The sequence below is a fragment of the Myotis daubentonii genome, chromosome 9 (genome assembly GCF_963259705.1).
Source record: "Myotis daubentonii chromosome 9, mMyoDau2.1, whole genome shotgun sequence".
Taxonomy (NCBI): domain Eukaryota; kingdom Metazoa; phylum Chordata; class Mammalia; order Chiroptera; family Vespertilionidae; genus Myotis; species Myotis daubentonii.
Window position 1 is genome coordinate 72,938,466 of NC_081848.1, and position 22,673 is coordinate 72,961,138.

General features: G+C 40.1%; 1 protein-coding gene across 2 annotated transcripts in view; it reads left to right on the forward strand.

Annotated features, from left to right (window-relative positions):
- Positions 1–769: 769 nt before the first annotated feature.
- Positions 770–22,673, forward strand: part of LRRC4C (leucine rich repeat containing 4C) — a 994,437-nt gene continuing 972,533 nt past the window's right edge. For both annotated transcript variants that reach the window (XM_059709619.1, XM_059709620.1), the window contains exon 1: positions 770–1,664. The gene's annotated coding sequence lies outside the window, so the exon portion shown is untranslated. The remainder of the gene's footprint in view (positions 1,665–22,673) is intronic.

The window sequence follows — 22,673 nt, forward strand, 5'->3', positions numbered from 1 at the left end:
TTTTCCAGAGGCTGAAGAATTATACACTTAGCATATTGTGCATATATTTTCTTTCATGGCTTGGTACTAAAGGAGATATAATACTTTATTTCTGGAAAACTCCAAACTCATTCCATCTAAGTGTTACATATACTTAGTGTTTACAATTATCAATCAATCCCGCTAAATGACATGCTTTGCAGTTTGATAGCTGGGTGATAAAAACTGCATTAGAGTAAAATTGGGAAGGGATAGTCTAAATCCACATTAAAATGAGTGCACTGTACCCAGATGCCTGCACACATCGGGGGCATGGCTACGGAGCGGCATGCCTGAGCAAACTTTTTATATTACCAGGAACCCATTTATCCACAGAGCCATCACTCAAATCCAGATACTTGTTGCCAGCGCCAAGATTTATAGGCTGAGGCTCTTTTTGGAAATTGCTTTGTATTTCCATTGAACAGCCAGGGCAGCCGCATGTTGAAAAAAAAAAATCTGCCTTGGTCTCCTTGGAGCCTATTTATAAAACTAATTTGTCTCCCCGGGCATTTTTTTTCCCTCTTTCATTCAAACGCCAGCCCTTGGCTTCTAAACCATTAACCCCCCCCCCTCTTTTTTTTATATCCCCAACAAAATACTGTCACAGACAATGCCTTGCAGGACAGTGATGAGCCCCATGATAGAGTCCTCCCAGGCAGGACACAGGCCATGTCGCCTTCTGGCCGGAGGTGGATCCACTGCCCTCCCTGCAGACACGCAGGCACACTCAGAGCGCCGGGAAGTGCCCGTTTACTCTACCGCACGCCGCCTGCCTTGAAGGAACTGTAGCTAACCGCCTTATTAGTATTCTCGCCTCCGCAGCATCAGAGGGCTGAGCGACATGCAGCTGAACGGGGACAGACACAGCTCTGGCAGTGATCTCCACGCAGCCTGCCGAACGCCGGGGGTGGGGGATGCAGCACATCAAGATTAATAACCTTGCCAGCACCCGGGGCACCCCGCGAGCAGGCACCTCTGCTGATTGACCCGCTCCTGGCTTCATGCATCCGCCTGGGGGAAGAGGGATTCGGAATCTACCTGGTCCTGGGGGGCCCCCCTGATTTTTTGGATGCTCTTTTGATCCTACATCGATCTGGGAAGGTAACAGTGAGCCCAACCATCTGCAGCGCACAGCAGCTATCGGAGGTTACTCCTGACAGTTTTCATTGCACTGGTGTGTGTGAGTGAGAGTGTGTGTGTGTGTGTGTGTGTGTGTGTGTGTGTGTGTGAGTGCGGGGTGCCTGCTTTTGCGTGGAAGAGAATGTGTGAGTGTCCTCGAGCGCGTGTGTTTGTGTGACAACTAAAGCAGGTAGATCGTACAGTAGATTTCAACGCGTGAAAATATTCTCTGGGCACTTGGGCTGACAGTCTGTAGTCTCCCCCGCCATCTAGTGCTCACCACCCCCTTTCTTCTCCCTCCACCCCCTTCTTCTTTTTGCCTTTGATGAGTTTTTGGCTTACTTTTTGGCGGAGTCTCTTGGACACGTTTTGCTGGATAATCAGATAAATGGAACCTTTGAAAACTGATTATTTTTCTCCTCTGTGACTTTAAAAAAGAAGAAGAAAAGAGTAGTGCAAGACGAGCTAGAGGATTTTAAATTTTCCTTGGTGAAATCCGAGGGTGCAGAGGGTGCAGAAAGAAGGTAAGTCACGGGACCACTTAGATCTAGATCTTCTTCCCTGCTTCCTTGCAATGTTTTGGGCTTTCCTGTTTGTTTTCAGGGATCCATATGCAGTCTATAAGCGCGTCTTCAGAGAATGCAATGCTCAGAAGAACTCAGTGTGTGGCATTTTGGGGCTATTTTCATGCCTAGGAGATTATTTCCATTTTTATAACCACCCCCCCTTTCCATTTTTATACCTCTTATTGATCTAACATTAGAATTCTGCATATATGAAATCTGGTCAAAAATTAATTCCAGCCTCTCCCTCCTTGACATACGCTCTAAATTTGAGAGGGGCGAAAAAAATCAGGAAAGCTACTGGCAGAGGCTCTGAGTTAGAGGCAAAAGTGTGTGAGGGTGGGGGTGGGGGAATAAGCTGGGCCTTTATGATAACTTAGTAGACTGTTTTTCCATAGCACTTTTTTTTCCCTTGCATAGTTCCGTCTGCTCCGGAGAGTAGCGAATGCATGGAATACAGAAAAGCTGTTTCAACAGCTCTTCAGTGGAGCAAATGAGTACAAAGTGGAAATTGTTTAGTATTTCGCACCTCTCTTTTGTGCACTGATTCTCTTGCTATTGCATCTCATTAACCTTTCTGAAGGCAGCGTCCGTCCCCTGATTAAGACTTGTGTCTCTCATTTTTCCCTCCGTGGTCCCCAGAGACCACATTGCTCTTACTTGTCTCTTGGCTGCAAAGGCAAGCAGGCAGCATCAGGAATTCAGGGTACTTAAGTGGAACATCTCGCCTAACTCAGTCTCCAGTGTTTCCTGGTGGTTAGCTTTGCATTTTCTTTCCCTCTCATTCAAAGTTAAATGTAGATAGTACTTTACGTTACCACCCCCAGGTTATTTAAAGCAAAAGGCCATTGTATGGTGATAGCATCTGTATCTGTATTTTTATCTCTGCATTGGCATCACTTAGCTTCTCCCAAGAAGTGAGAACACTTGTAAATATATTTTTCTAAAATGCTGAGACCCCAGCATTTTAGAGCTTTAGAAGTACTAGAGCTTCCCTCTGTCAATGCATATGGCATTTGGGAACTCTTGCCCAATGCATACGGGTGGTTTCTCCTGAAAGGAATGGTGATATTTCATGGGAGGTTAGCCAACTCGGGAATGTTACTGTGAGCATATTCATGCAGGCGATGCCAGGAATGTTAGTTAACTGGGCAGAGGAGCGTATGTAGAGGTGTTTCCATGCACTGATGTCTGTGTAGAGATGGAGAAGTGGAAGAAATCACAGCAGAAGAGATTTAGTCAGAGGCATTTGATGGGTTAACATTTTATGAGCGCAGCCAAGTTGAAGGACGTTAAACATCATACTTAACACATTAATACTATTTCCTGTTTCAAAAAAGAGTTGTTCGAAATTCCTGAACTGAAAAGAAAACACACACACACACACACACACACACACACACGAACAGAACTTAAAGATGAGATTATGCTGTGGTATTACAGTGGGCTGTCCCTTTCTTGTCTGTCTAAGTTTTTGCAGGATGGTGTTAGAGACACAAGTAAAGGGAGCAGCTGATAAAAGATGTCCACCACCTCTCCTCCCCCACCCCCGCCCCGGCCATCCTTTAACTTATACCTCACATAGTGCCTTGGTAAAAATGCTAGGCAAAACCTCCTTCCTGTCCGTGTAATGTATGGTATATCTTTCTTGTCAACTCCAGCTGCTCAGGATATTTTCATCTGCTACTCATAGATTCCAGTTACATTCCACCTGTCAAGTAAGGGGCTTTTTCTTTTCATTTTTAAATGACTTGAACAGAGGTGAAACCCCAAATAAAATTTCATTTTCTTTCTGGAGAAAATAACCTCGAGCATTCCTCAAGCCTGAAGGTGAATGTAATATATAAAGAAGAAACCCAAAATTGACTGTTCTAAGGAGAGTACAGAGCCATAATGCTCCACATACCAGTGGGCTAGGTCCGGGTTTCGGAGGTTCCCAGATCCTGCCAGGATGACCAGCATTCCTTAGGTTGGTCAGCTCTTCATTAACCTTCAGCTTTTGATAGCCAATACGAGGCATAGGGGCCAGTTTTGGACATCATCTCTTTTGTTAGGATTGTTCTGAAGAAAGAGAAACCCTTTGAAAATGCTGTTCTGGAAGTTGGCAAAGTAGTACCTCTTTTTATCAAGGCTATTTAATTTTGACGGTTCCTCCTCCCATTCACAATGTCATCTAGTGTGGCTATATTTAGACTTGTGGGATTGGTAAAGTTTAATTGCATAGATTATTCTCAACACCATCTTCAAAAAAAATAATAAGGATAACATCTTGGCTTTTGTGCATTTGAGATTTAATAATTGTAATGAGTGAATCTACTAGCAAGAGCAACACTTTCATTATCACTCATTTTAGGCTAATAATAGAAATGGGGTTCAAGCCAACTCAGGATTTTCTGATTACCGCTCCTGCAATGTGCAAAGCGCCTTCCTGGTATCTCAAGGATTCCTGATGGTGTTTGAGTTGATCGTAACCCTGCATCTTTATTATCAGCCCAGGTCAGAGCAGCGGTAAACAGCTCTCCATCAGAACTGGCTCCAGATCCAGGGCTTGGTTTTGTGATAGAGAGTGTTTTGGAGTTTAATAGGGCTGGTTTTCCTGCTTAGTGAGTTCAGAAAAGAAAGGTGAAGGGAGGGAAGTAGCTTTCCATTTCAGTAGAGGTACAGTGTCATAGTTACCAAAGAAGAGGCAGAAGTTCCCCAGAAGAAATAAGTGCAGGACTGTCTTTTTAAAAGAATGAATTGGTAAAGGGTTGTCTTGAATTTTTGGAGGAGGAGAATGAAGGAAATTCCAATTCCTTAACTGTTTAGTGCCAGTTAGTTGGCTAGTGTTTCTGTGGGCCTTTGCTCAAGTGAGCCAACCAGGCCCAACATTCTCCAGCATGTTTCTATGTTTCTAAGACCCAGAGCACTTAACACATGAAGATCTCTTTGCTTATGTAACAAACAGAGCTGACAGCTGGAGAGCCAGCTACTGAGAACCTTTAAAGGGAGCCAGAGAGATCCCACAGTAAGTTGAGCAAAAGGGAGCTCTTGGAGCTCTTGCTCTGGGGGTGGGTGAGGACCAGGCGGACTGAACTTGAAGTTTTGATTGCTGAGTCATTACAACTGCCTGAAGCTGTATGCTAGCTCCAGGAACTGATACTGACATCAGGGGCCAATGCTAAAAGGCTAGAGCATCAACCTACAGCAGAAAATGCAGATTCTTGGAATAGGGAGATATACTGACTTACATTTTGGGGACAGATATATTCTCTGTGTATTCTTGCTGTTGTTCTTATTACTTTTTTATATTTTTATTGATTTCACAGCGGAAGGAAGAGGGAGAGAGAGCTGGAAACATCATTGATGAGAGAGAATCATCGGTGGGCTGCCTTCTGCACGCCCCCTACTGGGGATCGAGCCTGCAACCCAGGCATGTGCCCTTGACCGGAATTGAACCCCGGACTCTACAGTCCGCAAGCCGAGGCTCTATCCACTGAGCAAAACCAGCTAGGGCAGTGTTCTTATTACTTAAAAACAACACTTCAGAGCGCTCCAATAAATTACAAAAGAAAACCTAGCCCCACCAGTGTGGCTCAGTGGTTTGAACGTTGACCAGGAGGTCAAAGTTGGATTCATAGTCAGGGCACATGCTCGGGTTGCAGGCTTGATATCAGTGTGGAGTGTGCAGGAGGCAGTTGATCAATGATTCTCTCTCATCATTGATGTTTCTATCTCTCCCTCCCTCCCTGAAATCAATAACAATATATTTTTTAACAAATTACAAAATAAAAGATAGATTAATTGAAGTGCAACTAGGACAGGGACTTGGCAATTGACTAAATCAATTCACTCAATTATATGTATTGCCTTTTTGGGACCACTCAGTACTCACAGTTAAGTGGGAGGAGAGCAAAGGCTGGGGTTAGAATCCCAAGAAGAAAATCCCTGGATTGAGGGTCAGAAGCACTGATAGTGCTGTTTAAAGATCAGTAAGTCACTCAACCTGTCAGAACCCTGATTTCCTCCTATATAGTTTGGAAATAGCATTCTTAACCCATAGTATTGTCATGAGAATTATAATGAATATTACAGAGTAAAATGAACTATAGGTATACATTTCTGTGGAAATCTAAGGTGTTATGGTAATGATGACTTCCTATATCATTCAAGACTCTACAAATTGATTTCTCCAATATGATTTTGAATTAAATTGATGAAGCAGGACTGGTCTTTTCTTCATGATGAGTGATCAAAATTTACAGTGTTATAATTTGAGCACTTTCCCACCTTTGAGGATTATACCCCTTCTCAGTAAGCTTTGTGGTATATTCATAGTTAACTTGTGTGTGTGTGTAGGTACAGGTGCATACACACAGGTGCAATGCGTGTGCAGATGAGCATGGTTGCATGTGCAAGTAATTGACAAGTCTATAGGAGGTATAATTTTAGATTCACATAAAAATAGAAAATGTGTGAGGACCTGAATCATTGGAATTGGGTATCCAGGAAGGACTTGGACACCCTAGCCCTTATCTGTTGGAATACATACATTTTTAGAGTTTTTAGGCTTTAGAAAACTCTCTTTCACAATGAAGCTGTTGTCTGGAATTTGAGTGAAACTTGAAGTTGTATCAATAGGTATTTATAAAAGGTCGAGATGATTGTCACTCTAACTTACATTTTGGGGACAGTAGGTCAGCATTAAAAGGCTGAGTTGGAAATCATGATGGCAAGAGTAAGTGATATGGCGAGCACTAGCTTTGGAGTTGGACAGATGGGTTCAAATACCTATTCTCTAAGAGAATGTTTATCTGTTTTATAAGATAGAAACAATCAGTCATTCAGAGGGCCTCTGTTATGAATGAAGAAATGATAATATATACAGTACTTTGTAAAACCCTTGACACAAAATTGGAACTCCACAGAGAGTTCACATATATTCATTCTTTCTTCTTCACCCAGCTTAAGAATTAGGAAGACCACTCTAATCCAGTCAATGTTCTTATGTAATTTATGCATACATAAGGTGGGCAAAAGCCGCCAATGTAATCTGAGAGCTAATTAAAACTGGAGCGAGAGAAAGCTATATTTCTGTAAATGAGCTCATTTCATGTACTATGGTTTCATCAGGTCTTTTCTCAGAGCAAACAAGTGCCCTTTCCAGATGTCACTTCACTTAATGTTCACAACTTCCACAAAGATACTGAATGAGAATCAAGTGCAGCCATCCATACTAGTATGTGGTTGCAGAAACACAATTCAGATGTCAGCGGGTGGTGTTAACATTGCTCTTAATCTAACATCTCATTTTGTTCTCAAAGAAAGGATGCATATTTATTAAACACCTACTAGGTACAAGCACTGTGATCATTGTGATGGGGGATACAGAAGACTCTCTCTGCTAGTGTCTCTTTGCTACACTTTCTGCATTTGGATGGGGCATGCTGCAGTCTTTAAGGCTGCCCCTTGGAATGTGGACTTGATTATTCAACAGAATTAAGATTTCCCTGCAAGAGTCTGACCTAGGTAGGGCTGTGCCATTGAATCTGACCTTCATTTAGTTCAAGATGCAAAAGATGTAAAAATCCTTGTTCCTATTAATGTAGCTGAGCTGAGCTGTCAGTGACGAGCTCAGTTCTGCTTTGCTAGCTCTGCATGGCTGGTACCACTTGACCCAGGTATTTCTGTTCTGCAGAGTCAGCCTTTCCCTGTGTCGGAAGGAAGTAGGGGTTTTTCTTCAGGTTGTGGGTTCCTTCTCTCCTTCTAACCAATAGATGAAGTCTATTTTATGGCTTGCTGGGAAAGAAGACACAATCCATGTTCTCTGCATTTAAAGGCCCCGTTTCTTAAAATACACATTCAGTAGAGTAAGAAAGGGAAGAGGAATGTCAGTTGCTCAAAATAATAAACACAAGTTCATTGGTCTATTCTGCAGCCTCAAGTATCACGATTTATGGTTAGAGCACTGCATTGAACTAAGGACATTTCCTATGTAAAATACTTAGATTATTGCCAGCACATATCAAGGCAATATTATAAATTATAATTATTTCATATAGTCAACAGATACGTTTTCTATACCAGGCTTGGTACTAGGTAAATTATATTATTTACTTAAACTTCTACAAAACTGTAAGATGATATCATTATTCTCATATTACAGATGAGGCAAAAAGTGATTATTTTTTTTTTTTTTTTTTTTTTTGCCTAAAATTCTGACTCACTTCAGGGCTCATATATATTCTTCTATACTATGGTTATTTAATTTAAATATTTTTTTGGTTGCAAACCTTATGCTTTTTCACATAAATCCTTGAATATAGACAGTCCAGGGTCAGCCTTTTCTGGATGAAAATAGAGCAATCTTGTTTTATTTGGCTGACTCAGTCTACCAGTGGGACAATACGGTCTCAGTGTTGCTAAGGGATCTCTGAAGGGTTACCTACCTGAATCAAGGGGTTCCCGATACAGTACATCACCAATGCCACATTTCTATGCTCATTGGCAGCATTCATTGCTTAATTTTGCCAGTTATCTGTATCATTGGAATATTTGCTATCATGTGGAATATTGGCAATGGTATAAAAGTACCACAGTTATAGGGCTTAGAATAAAGTAAAGACATAAATGTCTCCTCTGTAACATTAAATAGTAAGTAGTATTGGCAAGTATATGTAGTGTGCACTTTATAAGTAGTCTCTCTCAATATGTTTATCTACTAATTAGTTAAGTAACTCTCTACAGATTACTTTGGTACCCATATAACCTAATCTTACCTTGCAGGGTTATTGTAAAAATATGAAGAAAAAAATAATACTTGTAAAGGACTTAAAACAGAGATTGGAACTCATTTGATGCTCAAAAGTATGTCATTATAATAATTACATTTATTTAATTATAATAATTATTAGTAATAATAATAAGTAGTAGTAGTATTAATTATGATAATATAGCAATCTCAGTTTGCCAGAGGTTATACAAATTATCACTTCACATGAATACAAAAAAGCAAATATCTGTGTCACTCTGTACATTAAAAATATGAGAGAGAGGAGGAAAATTATCCTTCAGTAATATTGATGTCAGTGGGGGAACATGCTGATAGAAAAAGAGTGATTTTGTGCAGAGCCTTCAAGGAGACTAGAGAAATGAAGAGAACCAAGTGAGAATTTCATGAGCTGAGGAATATTTTCTAAAGTCACATCCTAAAATGCTGTGACTTTGGGAATAAGCCCACTGCTTGGATGTGAGTAGAAAAAGGGTCACATTTTGAAAGCAATCTTGATAGAGAAGAGGTAACAATCTTCCTTTGACTTTACTCTCAAAAAGTAGAGAAAATTTTAATTACCTTTTATCTTATTTCTGCAAAATTTCTCTAGCTTTTGTACATAATGCAGGTATTTCAGTTGTTGGTATTCTAGCTGTATATAGCTATAATAATAAAAGCATAATATGCGAATAGACTGAATGGCCGAACAGCGGAACGACCGTCCGGACAACCTTCTAGACGAAGCCAGAGCTGCGAGGACCTACCCTTGCATGAATTTTGTGCATCGGGTCTCTAATATATATATATCCCTAAGTGACCATTACAGCAGAACAACCAGAACAAGCAGTTGCTATGATGCACACTGACCACCAGGGAGCAGACGCTCAATGCAGGAGCTGCCTCCTGGTAGTTAGTGCACTCCCACAGGGGGATTGCCATTCAGCCAGAAGCCGGGCTCATGGCTGGCAAGCGCAGCACTGGTGACGGGAGAGGCTGTGCTAAGGAACAGCAAGCTGAGCAGTAAGGAGCAGTGAGCAGGTGGACAGTAAGGAGCAAGGGGTCCCGGACTGTGAGAGGGATGTCCAACTGCCCACAGGGAGCACGCCTAAGCCGGCAGGCAGACATCCCCTGAGGAGTCCTGACTGCAAGAGGCTGCAGGCCAGGCTAAGGGATCCCCCTTTAGTGCATGAATTTCATGCACCATGCCTCTAGTATATATCAGCATTTTAAATGCTTGATGGTAAGCCATTACAGGTGGGAGACTGAAATCTTTTATATAGGACCTTTTGAATTTAATATTCATGTTGTAAGTTATAAGTCACAGAACCAAGGGCCAAGTGAACTCACAGTAATTCATAGTCAACATTTTCGGAAAAGTATGATTGGATTAAAAACCTGGGACCATATATACCTAGAAACTAGTGGATGCACAGTATGAAACAAGTGTTTCAGTAAAGAAAAATTTTCCATACAAATTGAGTCAAATGTTTGGATAAGAGTCAAAGCAATTGTGAAGCACAAGCATTTTGAACAATCACTTTAACAAAGGCTAACTCTTTCCTGAAAACAAATAATTAGTAATACAAACAATGGATGGACTTGCTAATCTGTTCCCTGTTGGAAACCTTCACTATATATAGTGATAGTAAACTCCACACTGAGTATAGAAACACACAAGGAAAACACTTCACTCATCTTTGTTTTATGTGATTTTTGCTCAGGATCTTTCACAGACTAACAAACCTGAATTAAATTAAACTGTAAACATTTTATTAATCTGTTTTGTTTTGTTTTGTTTTTACAGTGCTGATAGTAAGAGCATATACTAGTATAAAAACAGTCTTCAACTTTTTCTGAGTGTCTCCTGACTGCAAATACTTTCAGGAGCCCAAGTCTGTCATGCTCATAGATGGCTGAGTTCTTCTCCCTGTGTTTATCTGGTTGATGCTACCTCCTTTATCTCTTTCCTCTTCTTTGACCTGTCTTGCCTTTTGCAGTGATTCTACTGGATGTGTCTTTGCCACTTCAAGTTTCATTTTTATCTCTCCCAGCACAGTACACACTCCTACATTTCCCCCCTAAGCTTTCACTAATGGAATTTGAATCTACCTATCTGGTACATGGTTTTTGTTTGTTGGTTTGTTTTCTCCAAAACTCATTTGACTAGATCTAGGTCAAGATTGCTTTCTCATAAGTAAATCAGAGTTCTCAACAAATCCTCTTGTGAATACCAATATACTATTTTGCTTCTGTGGTCGTTTTAATGGTGTTTATTCTACATGTGTCTACTGAACACCTATTATGTTCACTATTACATCAGTTATAATATGGAACAGAAAGTTGTAAGTAATGTGATTTATTTCCCCCTCAAATATACAGGGTATCCAGAAATGATAACGCAATTTGAGGTTTCTTTCTTTTCAGATCTTACCCATTGGAATTAGTAATTATTCAAAGTGTGTAAACATTTTTGGGGAACACCCTGTATTAATATATTGTTGCTGATGTTATATTGGCAAAGGATAAATTGATCTGCTGAATAGGCAGCATAGTGTTCAGAACTAAAACTTGATGGGATGATTCAGAAAATGGAGTTCCACTGGAAAGATTGTGGTTGGGGAATTTTAAGGAAGAAAGAGAATCTTGGCTTTGGTCCTAAGTATAATGTGAAGCAATAATAATATTTCTGAAGAGAAAATGGAAGATATTAGGAGTTTGCATATCAGTGTGAATAGAGTCAGGATATACATCCACAAGTAGTTGGTGGGTAAGAAGAAAGATACAGGTGGGCCCTGTAGAAGGACTTGAAAAAATTCACAAAGTTAACACAAAAGCTAGTATGTATTTAACACTGTGCCATTCCAGGTGGTCTTCCGGGAACTTCCCAGTTGTGAAAAGGAAGTATGATAATTCTCAGGGTGCCGATGAGGAAACCGCAGACAACTTGTGCTTTGCTCCAGGTAATGAGGCACCGCACGAAGCAAAGCGCATGGTGTCTGCCCAGAGGCACTGACTACAGAGCCCAGGCTACCTGATTCCTTCCATTCTGAGCGTTATCCTCCCAATCCCATAAAGCCACACTCCATGCTCTCTACTTTTTTTCTTATTGTCTTTTACAATTTTTTACGCTCTTTTGGGTGACAGTTGTTTTCAGTCTTGCTGTCAGATTTTTTTACCTTAAACTGTTTTTCCGGGGATCCTTTCTCCCAATGATCACCAACAAGAGAGTTTGGGAACAAGGATCGACACAAAGACTTACCTGTTCCGTGTCCTCATCCTCTGATCCTTTCCAAGCTCTGAGGATGGCCTTTTCTCTTCAGTTTCTGGAAGGGGAGCTAGTGCTTCATACAGATGGTCTGTCGGACAGGCAGATGGCCGCAGCCTCTAACGGTGTGTTCTAGGGGAAACGGCCTGCGATCTGCCAGCTCAGACTGCAATGCCGCTTAAAACCACCGTGAAGAGCTGACAGTCTTCAGCCCAGTTATTCAGTTTGCGGCTCTGAGAGATGCGAGAGGGACCTTTTCTTCTCTGAGTAGATGGCAATTTCTCTCTCTCTCTCAAGCCGGAGAGATGATTGTTCCAAACAATAAATCTAGGCATTTGCCAGGGGGCTTAGCAGGATGCTGTTTTTCTTGGCTTAGGGACTGGATCCAAGGTAAGGGCCCAAGAGAAGGAGAAGGCAGGTTGTTTTAAGGTGGCCAGCTCTGATTCTGACCCTGCCATCAACTTGATAAAAAGCAACAGAAGGTTTGGGCCCATCCTTGGGAAGCCACGCAGATTGAGTCTCCGGTCATTACTCGCTGCCTCTCTGGGGCAGCACAGAGTCAGCCGCCTGTCTCAGTAACACCTGACTCTCTCCCCTGATGAGAACAGACCTAGGAGATTCGGGAACAGAAAAAGAACTCATTTCCTTTCCTTGTCAGGGCCTGCGTACGGTTCCAGAAGAACCTGCCCTCCTCAATATCTGTGGTACTCACCCCTACCACCTCCCCTGGTGCTGAGTGACCTGAGGGTCCAGAATATGAGGACATCTTTCCCTGTTCCTGTCATCTTTTCCCTTAGGCTTCTTACCAAGTGAAGTCGCAGAAGATGACAAGTCAGTCAGGCAACAGCTCCAATTTCTGACATCTACTCAAACGATCATCTAATCTGCTAAATTGCTCAGACTTCCTGTTTTTTCTTTTTTTTTTTCTTTCCAGGATTATATACCTGTACCCTCAAACTCCAGACCCAAGTTTCCCAACATCTACCTCAGGCCCATCTCCTTTTTTGGGCACATGTTTGATTGCGTTCATATCTGCACCCCTTGTTCTAGTCTCAGTTTGGCACATTTACCCAGTTTGAAGCCATGTCAGGGCTCCAGATGACAGGCATTGTTTCCATTCCCCCAGACCTTGCAGTACTGAGTTGCAATACTCAACTCTCCAGCTAGAGTGAGGAGCAGACATTACTTTTGCATGTATGACTCTAAGACTTCCAAGTCTGCAAACCCAGTTATAAATGTGACAACTATCTCATTTCTCTGTCATCCGACGTAAGCATCTTTTAAAAAGGACAATGTTCTTATCTGCCAAGTTGGGACCATGTTAACAACTAGCATTTATTCAGCATTGACTAGTTGTCTAGAACTTCATACTCATTATCAAAAATTTAATCCTCCCCCTTGAAAAGAACTATGAGATAAATATTATACAATTTTAAATATAGGAACATTTAAGCTCAGAGAGGTTAAATAAATGGCCAAGACTCATAATAGATTTCTTGGTAAATTATGCCTATGTTTCAAAATACAGTATGATGCCTCCTAAGTCATTTTTGAAACTACCTGTTGTCGCAGGGAATACGTGGGATTTTGTGTTTGCATATGTATAAAAAAGCTTTGTAAACTTTAAAACTCTATGCAAATGTTAAGTTGCTATGTTCTATGCTAAAATTATTTATGAATGATAGCACATGTATTTATGTAGCTTAGTATAACAAATAACTAATTAAGGGGCAACCATTTCTCAATTTTAAAGCAGAAATATCGTGGGTGCTTATGAAATAGAGCTCCAAAAGCAGCTGCCTGGGCGATGTGTCTGGTGAAATACAGTAGAACCTGACTAAATTACACTAATGAGCTGGAGACCCATAACAGATTATCACATTTGCCCAATTAAGGAAGGAATAACATAGGGAAAATACTAAGGAAGCAAAGTTGGTATAAACGGAAGACAAAACTTCAAGCAAGCCTAAAAGATGTTAACAGCACACACCACATGCACACATGAGCGTCTATGCACACGCACATAGCTTTACAATAGGTGACGTTGTTAACATAATTATGAAATATGCAAATACTGTGCAATGTGAATCTATGTATATATAGGAATTGCTCAGTTTCTTCCCCCACCCTCACCACCCTCTTTCTCTTTCTTATAAGGGGAATTATGAATGGATGCTGATTGTTCTGAGGTTCCAAAAGAACTCCTTTATGTGTCTACTGAATCCAAATTTTATGTGGCAGTTGGAACATCATTATATAGTAGATTGCAGTGCTATATTTAAATTGTATTATATGCTTTGAGGGTTGTCTTACTATTCTCAACACATCCACAGGTATTCTCACCTTGGAATCTTGTCGGTTATAGTACTTTTATCTATTAAGTTTTGTGTGTGTTTTTTAGAAGTCATCCATCACATATTCTCAGGAGGCCTGGCCCTTTTTTCTCCAAATTCTTTCAACAAACTTATTTTGAGGACAAAAATAAAAGGCGAATTATGTGCCAACCTATTGAATATGTTAAAAATTCAGTGTTTTAGAGCTCAGAAAACAATACATTTTGAATACTTAAATATAGACAATTTTTTACAGGATTTTAATTGTTTCAAAATTGAATTTAGTAGAATTTATAATTGGAAGCCAGCTAATTGCTTAGTTACGTATTTTATTTATTTCTACTATTTATAGAATATTCTATGCCAGCAACAGGGATGCACATAGATCTTGGTTAATTTTTAAGTATCAACAAATGCAGGTGATACTGCTATTATGTTTAATTTGCAAACGAGGAACTAAGGCTTAGCAAGCTTAAATGAATTGTAAATGATAATATGTATATCTAATATGTATATCTAAAACTTGTGAAAACAGGTCCTGTTTTAAAGGAATTTATTGTCTACAAACACATGGCCACATTCATAGCACGCTTTATGCTAAAATTATGACTTCCAAGCCCATAATTTGTCTACATAGTTAAACTAATGGCCTAACTATAATTGCCTGCCTTCTTTTTCCCTCCTATTTCTAAACTCCTCTTCATTCCTGGGCTTTGATCAGACCTTCAACATGATGTCATTTTTGCATTAGTTTTAATTTTTTTTTCTTCTGGATTCTTTTCCACTTTACCCTGTACCTAGGACCTTGTTCAATTTAAGACAGTCTTTTGGTGCATACTTAGTTGAGCAAGGATAGATTTTTAATGGCACACGTGAGCGTGTATGCACATAGCTTTAAAATAGGTGAAATTGTTAACATGATCCTAAGAAGTAAAGAAAATGGCCACATTTTTTCTCATTTCTTCATGGTAAAGAAAAAAAATATGGCCACTGATTGCATGTATCTTGGTATGTACATTCTTTTGCTGTGTGGTCCCCATGAAGAAATGGAGTCTGCTTCCTTGCATCTGGAACAGCCTTGGGACTTGCTTTGATGGAATGTAGGAGAAATGACATTGCATACCTATAAGGATGGGTCTTAGGAAGCCTGTAGCTTCCATTTTTCTTCCTTGAAAAGCAGCGCTGAGAGCACCGTGCAAGGAAGCCCATCTCGCCTACTGGAAGTGACACCAAGAAAAGCCAAGTCACCATCTCCTCCATTCTCCCCATAGCATGCCATTGAAAGCCAGTGTGAATAAGTCCACCTTGAGACTATTCGCTAGCTAAAGGTAGCTGCATAAGTGAACAGAGGTGAAAGGAACAGAGTACCTGCCTATTTGATACAGAGGATGGTCAGATACAAGAAGGAGTGGAGTTGGGAGTCTGGGTGAAAAAGCTGAAGGGACTGAGTACAGGTTGGTAGTTACAAAATAGTCATGGGGATATAGAGTACAGCATAGGAAATATAGTCAGTAATGTGGTCATAACTATGTGTGGGGCCAGGTGGGCACTGAAAATGTCAGGAGGAGGGGACACTTTGTAAAGTACATGTATGTCTGACTATTATGCATACATCTAAAATTAATACAGAATAATAATGAATGTATACTGCCATTGAAAAGATTGAAAATAAATCTTGAAGTCTCTTTGCACAGCAATAGTTAACTGGGACAAGGTTACCCATTATACAAACACTAGAGTCCCGGTGCACGGATTTGTGCACTGGTGGGGGGCATAGCCTATGGGGATTGGCCCACTGTGGGAGCACCACTCATCCTGGTCAGCCGAACAGCTGTGGACCTGCCCTTTGAGTGGCTGCTGAATGAGAAAATTAGTCTGAGCTGATATTCTGGGGTAATGTCTTGGGTAAAGGCATGTTCTGTGTCCTGGAGGAACCTGGCAGAGAGCTTTGAACCCCAAAGCCACTCGGTGAATGTCCTTGATGTGTGATGCCAGGTTGGTGACACCACTGGGGATGTTTAGGGCAGCCAGCATGCTCCAGGATCCTCAGCCATAAGGATAGCCTCCCCGGGGGGTCCACAGTCACGTCCCCTCTTACCATCCACCTATGCCAGCTCCCTGCGCTCTTTCTAGAACACACCTTGGAGGATCTGCATCAGCTGGTGGGGTCAGGCCGGAGTCTGGATTGCCTCAAGTATTTGATAGGTGCAGAGACACAGCCTCACCCTGGACCTGCTAGTGGCTGCTCCTGCTGCAGGAGCATCTGCTCATCCTGGTCAGCCAAGTGGCGCTCCCACTGTGGGAGTGCACTGACCATCAGGGGGCAGCTCCTGCATTGAGCATCTGCCCCCTGGTGATCAGTGCATGTGATAGTGATTGATCATTCTGGTCGTTCCGCCATTTGGTCTCTGGGCTTTTATCTATATAGACTAGAGACCCGGTGCACAAAAATTTGGGAGTGGGTCCCTCAGCCCAGCCTGTGCCCTCTTGCAGTCTGGGACCCCTCAGGGGATGTCAACCTGCTGGCTTAGGCCCGCTCCCCAGGGATCAGACATCCCTCTGGCAGCCCGGGAGCCCTCGGGGGATGTCCACTTGCCAGTGGGGAGCAGGCCTAAGCTGCAGTTGGACATCCTTAGCGCTGCTGAGGAGGCGGGAGAGGCTCCCACCATCACCACTGTACTGGCAGCCATCAGCCTAGCTTGTGGCTGAGCAGAGCTCCCCTTGTGGAAGCACACTGACCACCAGGGGGCAGCTCTTGCATTGAGCGTCTGCCCCCTGGTGGTCAGTGTGTATCATAGTGACCAGTCATTCCCAGTCGTTCTGCTGTTAGGGTCAATTTGCATATTACCTTTTATTATATAGGATTAATCTTTTTTAAACTTTAAATTGTAGTGGGAATGGATTTGTCAGTTTCTCAAGTTTTTGTTTTTTCTGTGTTTTCTTAAAAAAGAGTAACTTGTTTCAGTGCATATAGATCTCTGAATTGCAGACTTGCTTATATAAGAATTCTAGAATTTGCTAATTGGCAGCTTGACATTCATTCAGCTTCATTTTTTAAATGTTGTTTTTAAGTATTGGTTTATTTAAAAAGTATATTTAGAACCGACTGAGTGCTAGACACTGAACTCAGTGTAGATAATGTGATTTTCATATGAAAGGCTTCAATAGAGAAAGGAAATAAATTTTCCCCAAGTATCTAAGGTATTGAGTTTTTACACATGTCTACACACAGGTACTCATTCATACTCACACTCTGAATTTATTCCTGCTCAGGTTTTTATTTGAAGAAAGGAAAAATTACCCTCTTCGAACGATATCATAAAAATAATAATTTGTATGTTTTATTCATACATGATAATATTTAATTCTCCCAGTATCTCTTTGAGGAAGGTATTATTTTTTTTTCATTTTATAGAAGGGAATAGTAAAGGTTAAAAACTAAGCAAAAGTTTCAACATTATGCAACTAGTAGGTAGAATTCAAGCATGGGTCATGTGACTTTCACTCCCAGTATCTTTTCCCCACACCGTGCATCCAACTCTAACCATGGCTATGATGCCAGCCCCTGGACCTCTATTCCATCTTCTTTTGTTTCTCTTTTTCATTTTCTCCCTTTGTCCCTTTGTCACTCCATTAATTGACTGGTGGTTGGCATTCTTCTGTATTATGTATATCTTTGAGCTCCTTTTTGCAAAGATAGCATTTTGTTTGCTGGATACCAAAACCACATGCTGTCTATTGAGTGTCATCCAGCTTGTCTTAGAATGTCCCTTGTGTGGTGACATGAGTTCTTATTTGCTCTTATCATCCAATTCATCCAGAATTGAAGTGTCAGGAGAGTAAACTCTGGGGAAAAGAGATTTACTCATTAACACTTCGTGAGTTATTTTTTGGGGGATATTCAGTGTTTTCTTTGTGCAGTATATTCTTGGAACATGTAAAAAGGAGAGATAGGGTGAATGGAAGGTTGCATGTTAAATCTTATTTTTCTGCTGGTCCTGAGGTGTAGCTATCTGCCTGATCTAAAAAGAAAGGGATAGAAATTAAGTTAAACTATGTTCCCCATACTCACATGTCTCAGTATTTTTTTCTCTTCCCATTACTAGACTTAATTTTTTCCCCTTCTAAAATCTCATTACCTTACTTGAGCTTTATAGCCAATGCCTTTGTCCATAAAACATTTGATTTATTAAGGCCAAGTGGTAAACACTCACCGATACCTATAACCTAGAAGATCGAAGGGTTCCTGTTCAATTTTATAGAAGTCCTGGTTCAATGACTACTTTACTGGTTCATTGGGGAACTGCTATGTAAGGCATTTCTCATTATTACTATTCTTTTTTCTCTTCAAAGCCACCATGCTCTGTAGCTACTGGCCTATTTTTATAAATATTCCATAACATTAGGGTTTACAAAATTCTCTCTCATCTATGGAATTTACTTTCCCTGCTCATAACAGACTCTGCTCTGAGCTTTCCCCTTGACAGTCTATGTATGCTGTCTTTCACACTGAAGTTACAAGTGCCCATAATATATACTTAGAGAATAAAGGAAAATGTGACTTATCCTGTTAACTCTGTTTCTTTTTGCTAATTTCCTCTAGGCCTTTGTTAATTATTTTAGGATCAGTCATCCAAATCAAGGTTGATATTGTAAGGTTGGCATAGCACCAATGTTGAAGCAGAAAGTAATATGTCAAAGTAAAAAGAGCACTGACTGGAAATCAAAAGTTTCAGTTCTACCATTTCCTAGCTCTACAACCTCCGTCAAGTCACTTGCACTTTCTGAAATCAGCTATAGTCTTTCATAGAATAGGCATCATACCTACCTCAATAGCATTTGTTGTAAAGCAAAAGATTCTGCATATTAGGTATTACTATTGTTAGGTAACATTTTGAAGATAGATCTATTATTTCAGATTACAAAGTATAAGGATCCAATGTTTGGTTTCATAGCAAAAAAGAGGCAACAGAGAGAGAACAGTGTCCAAGAGTATCTTGAATTGAAATCTCCACTTTTCAAAATGTTCTTATTTCTATGAAATTGGCAATTGTTTTTTGACATTGATAGTCAATGTAAAAAGAAAGTAAATAAGCTGATACATTTACACATTGTTGGTGCAGTGTATATTGGTATAACACTTTCAGAAAGTAATTTCACTTTATATATTATAGGCCATAGGATTGTTCATTTGCTTTGATCGCCTTCTTGAAACCTATCCAAAGGAAATATAAAAAAATGCATATTGCACAAATATGCAAAAAAAAAGTGTGAACAGCAGTTTAAAATGTCTCAACCTACACGTCAAATAAAAGGATATGGGTAAAATAATGATGAATAAATATAAGGCAGCCAATAAAATTTACAACCTGTAATACTTTGTATAATAATAGCTGTATAAAGAAAATATGCATACCTATGTGAATTTGATAGAGAGTACAGTGAGTTAACTAATCATGGTTGTTTTATGTGGATTGTTTTTTTGCTTGTTTTGTTTTGTTTGTGATTTTGTTTTTTTACCTTCCATGAGTGGTTTTACTTCTGAGGGTAGAAGATGTTTGGACCAGTTAGTATAACTCTCAGCTGCAAATAGCAATAATCTGACTCCAGAAGCCTAAATGAATTGCAGTTCATTTTTCCCACTTAATAAGAAGTCCAGAAATAGTAAGGCATGGTCTCAGGACTGAACAGGGCCCGGAATCTGTTGGTCTTTATCACTCGATTGGCAGATGGTTGTTGAAGTTCTCACCACCATCTTGTCTGAATACAAGGCAGAAAGAATGAAGTGGGAAGATGGGTCAGTTATCTCTCTAATTTAACTCAAAGAAGCCCCCCAGCTTTAGTCTATAAGTGGGAATGAAGTGCAGAAGGAGCCGACCTGGGATAGAGGCTGGGAAAAGCATGTGAGAGATGGAAAAGAAGAAAGGGGTTGGAAATAACTCTGGGGTGTTCAATAAGCCTTGTCTCCCACAATGGTCAACTGCCAGTGGTCTTGATCCGGCATCTAGAAGGGCTCAGCAATCTGGAGAAAGCACTGGGCAATAAATTAATAAAGAGTCCAGAGACGAAACAATATTGAAAGGCATTATAGGGAGTCAGAGAAGACTTAGCTAAAGGAAGTTCTCCTTGTCTCAGGACCCCTTGCTTTTTATTAACACAATTTGTCCTAAGGCAAGGTGGAGATATGCACTTCAAAGGGTAGGGTTAGGTACAGAATCCATTGTCAGATTGGAAGAATTTGCCTTCGGGTGTTTGGCCAGTAGGAGGCAATAACATGTAGATTGAAATGCCTTTTGCTGTCTGGCAGCAAGCAATCAATTTAATGCATCCTTTTCAGTTTTGGGGAAATGCCCTCAGCCATTCCCAACAGGTGACAACATATGTGACTCAGCTCTTGTTGAGTCCCCAAGTTCCATCAACCTTTTGATGAAACTCTTGCAATTATGACATGCTGGAATTGGCTTCCAGCAGTCAACTATGTCACCGGGTGCTGGGCAGTCCCAGTATGAAGATTTCCATAGGCCTTGTCTCCAGTGGAAGTCCCAGTTCCCCATTCATTTTTTGGTCCAAGCCATTATTCTTAGTACTCACTGCATTTCTTTCACTTTGCCTCAACCTTCCACCTAGGTCTTTGGGACTAAGGTAAATAAAATATGGATAACATTTGGAAAGTGAGGAACATTTGAGACTCCATCCTTCACCCAGGATGCTTGATTCTGATCAAAATACTCACCAGTACATTGGCACACTCACCAGCAGTCCTGGAAAAACTTATCAAATACAGCTGAACAGGCATCTAAATTCCCAGGCAGCTCTAATGTTGAGTTTCTCCAGTCATGCATATCCAATAATCTTTAAAACAGTATCAAGTAGCCTTCCAGACAAGAGTGAGCTCTTCTTCTCCCTTGTCCCCTAAGGAGACTGGCTCTTGATGACTCATTATCTCAGCATTATCATACAGATGAGTTAACTAGCTTCCATCCATTAGAAAGCATCTTTAAATTAGATATACAGTCTTTTAAACTGTACTTTTTCATGTGTTGTGTGGTACTCTCCTGATAGCTGTCATTTGATTTTCACTGGAAAACTTTGCATAGTTCTTTCAATGCTGAGAAAATAAATAAATAAATAAGGAGGAGGCCATAGATAAAACCTCTGAAATATATCTGGATCTGTTCCTTATTCAGTTGTCATGGGTCCTAGGTCACATGATTGTTTTAATAACCACATCAGTAATGTTTCTTCCCCTCTTTCATTCTTGTTCCCCCTTAATCCTTTCTCTGTAGAGTGAGCAGAAATATTTATTTTATAAATATCAATCATGAAGCAGTACATTAAGAAAAATAACAAAAATTGTATGATCACCTCAATAGATTCAGAAAAAGCATTTGAGAAAATTTAACATTTTTCAATGACAAAAACTCACACCAAAATGGGTATGGAGGGAAGTACTTCAACATAATAAAGGCCATTTATAAAAGTCCACAGCTAACATCATACTCGATGGTGAAAGCTGAAAGCTCTTCCTCTACTCTCAGGAACAAGGCAAAACTTTCATCATTCAACATAGTATTGGAAGTTCTAGCCAGAACAACAAGGCAAGAAAACAAAAGACATCCAGATTGAAAAGAGGCAAAACTGTCATTTATTCGCAAATGACATGGTATTATATGTAGAAACTCCTAAAGACTACACAGTAATGTTTAGCACAAAACTGTTAGAACTAATAAATTCAGTGTAAGTTGTAGGATACTAAAATCAACATATAAAAGTCTATTTTATTTCTATACGCTAACAATGAACTAGAATGTAAGATCTATGAAATCGGGGATCTTCTTCAGCCAGTATCTAGTCAGTGCTGAAATAGAATAGGTTTACTAGCCCTAACCGGTTTGGCTCAGTGGATAGAGCATCATCCTGCGGACTCAAGGGTCTCAGGTTCGATTCCTGTCAAGGGCATACCTTAGTTGTGGACACAACCCTGGTGGGGATTGTACAGGAGGCAGCTGATCGATGTTTCTAACTCTCTATCCCTCTCCCTTCCTCTCTGTAGAAAATTAATGAAATATATAAAAAAATAATAGGTTTACTAAAATTATCGGTTTAATTATTTTAAGAAATGAATCACATTGTATGAAGACCAAACAATAAAATTTAAGCAGTAAAAATTTATCTAAACAATAAAATTAATCTATAGTTCCTGTTACTTGTTATTTGCTTGAGCTTTGTTAATCTCCCTTTTCCCTCCATCCATTTCTCCTACTTATCTCAAAAGGCTTGAGTTCCCCTAACAGAGGTACTATATTGAAATTATCTTTTATTCCCCATGTCCAATACAAAGAAATCGGGGGAATTTGTAAAAAAAAAAAAAAAAAAAAAAAAAAAAAAAAAAAAAAAAGATGGAATAAATAAATGAATAACAAGACTCTTAAGTAAATGGACATTGAATTAGGGCAAATACATTCTAGAAAACAAGGCTGAAGATCATCAACAACGTATTTTTTTAATTGATTTTTAGATAGAGAAGGGGGGATAAAAAGTGAGAGCTAGAGGAAAGAGAGATTGACTTGTTTTTTCCACTATTTATGGGTTCATTGGTTGATTCTTTTTTTAAGATATAT